This window comes from Cornus florida, unplaced genomic scaffold, assembly GCF_030987335.1.
Source record: "Cornus florida cultivar Cherokee Brave unplaced genomic scaffold, ASM3098733v1 CherokeeBrave_3.0.0_Hap2_Chr05, whole genome shotgun sequence".
In the NCBI taxonomy this organism is placed as follows: Eukaryota; Viridiplantae; Streptophyta; class Magnoliopsida; order Cornales; family Cornaceae; genus Cornus; species Cornus florida.
In genome coordinates, this window is record NW_026775575.1 from 28,986,425 (window position 1) to 28,988,446 (window position 2,022).

The 2,022-nt window shown below is 38.3% G+C and overlaps 1 pseudogene; it reads left to right on the plus strand.

The window, feature by feature from the left end:
• Nucleotides 1–1,167: 1,167 nt before the first annotated feature.
• LOC132310901 (small nucleolar RNA R71) lies at nucleotides 1,168–1,266 on the plus strand (annotated as a pseudogene).
• The last annotated feature ends 756 nt before the right edge of the window (nucleotides 1,267–2,022 follow it).

Below are 2,022 nucleotides of genomic sequence, written 5' to 3' on the forward strand. Positions count from 1 at the left end.
GAAGTTTTAAAATCATTTTGTTTCAAATCATTTTTTAGCAAAACTTCTTCAACATCATTTTTTAAGACTTCTTTTTCAAACACATTTTTCAAGACTTTCTCATTCACAAGATCATGTACATGCAATGAAGGAGGAATGGGATGTGAAATGGGACCGGTGACAACTTGAGGTTGCACCGGTTCACTCTCTTCATTGGACATTCCAACTTGATTGTCCACAATCCTACCACTCCGCAAAGTAGTCACCATATTAACATGTTCAATGGTGTGGCCTTCCGATGAGGAATGGGTTTCCACAACACATTGTTGTTTAGGTGGGGCATTAATAGGCATCTTTCCCTTCTCTCTTGCATTGAGAGTGCTTGCTATTTGCCCTACTTGGGTTTCTAGCTTTGTAATAGATTGAGAGTGAGAATGAAGCAATTGTATGTTAGCCTCTAAAGTGCCCAAAGCGTTTAAAACTTTTTCTTCAAAGGCGGGACTTCTAGTATTTCCTTGGGAAAAAGATTGGTTGGAAAAATGAGAATTAGCAAATTAATTCCCTTGTGATTGATAAGGTCTATAACCTTAGGATCCTTAGTTTTGAAGTGTAGGTGGAATGTACTTCCCTTGAAAACCGCCTTGAGAAGGGTTTGAGCCCTCTCCTTGGTTTTTCCAAGAGAAATTCGGATGATTCCTCCAACTTGGATTATAGTGAGTACCATAAGGATTGTTCCCTTGGTTCACAAAAGCTACGTTGACTTGTTCATTAGGTTCATTTTGCACTTGTCCGTAAGGACAATGAGAAGTGGAATGAAGAACAATAGAACATGTCATACATGTTTCATTTGATGTACGATGAGAATGCTTAGGGAAGGAAGATACTTGGTTCGCCGAGTTTTGGTTAATAAAAAATTGATCAAACCTTTGAGATAAAGACTTCATTTCGGTGGCTATTTAATTTGAATGGTCGACTTAATGTAAGCTAATACTCTTCTTACCTTGTGAATTTCTACCATTCTTGGATGATAATGTTCTATGGAAAGAATTTTCGCTCATGCTCTCATAAAAACGCCACACGTCATCCTCATACCTATTAATGTATCAGCTACCCATGGAAGCATCAACCATACCCTTATAATTGTCCGATAAGCTCTCAAAGAAATATTGAACTAATTGCCATTTGGGCATGTCATGATGTGGACACTTCCTAAGCAATTCATTAAAGCGTTTCCATGCCTCATGAAACGTTTCTCCATCCCCATGTGAAAATTCTCAAATTGAGGTCCTCATGGCATTGGTCTTTGAAACCAGATAGTACTTCTTCAAGAACTCTTGTTGCATTTCTGCTCAAGAAGTGATTAAAAAGGCCTAAGATTGTTAAACCAATACTTTGCCTTATCTGTTAAGGTGAATGGAAAAAGTTTGAGTCTTAAAACCTCTTCCGGCATGTCCGTATATTTTACGATGGAATATACTTCAAGAAACTCATCCAAATGCTTGTAAGGTTCTTCACTTGGAAGTCCATGATAGTTAGGAAGCATTTAAATGGTTTGTGGCTTAATTTCATAATGATGTGCTCTAAATGGAGGCAATTGGATGCATGTAGGTGCATTATACTAATTAGGCACATAATGGTCTCTTAAAGCATAAGGTGGATTAGCTACTTAAGGTGCAACATGAACGCCTTAATTTTGAATTCCTTGATTGATGATGGGAGGTTGTGGAGCATACATTGGCCTTGGCATTCCATATGGAACTTGGCCTTGTTGTTGTGGTGGTTGGTGAATGAATGGCCTAGGTATGCCTAATGGTACTTGTATGTTCTCATTGTGCACATTAGGATGAAGAATACCTTGTTGGTCTATGTGACCAAGGTCCTCAACATAATCATCATTATGGTCATCCATTGATAGATTGATTCTATTTGAACTTCCTCTTCCCCTAGGATTTCTAACGATGGATTCAAGATGCAAATCAAAAGGGATAAGAGTTGGTCTCAATGAACGACGTCCATGCATGCATAATGCAAAACACAACAAGC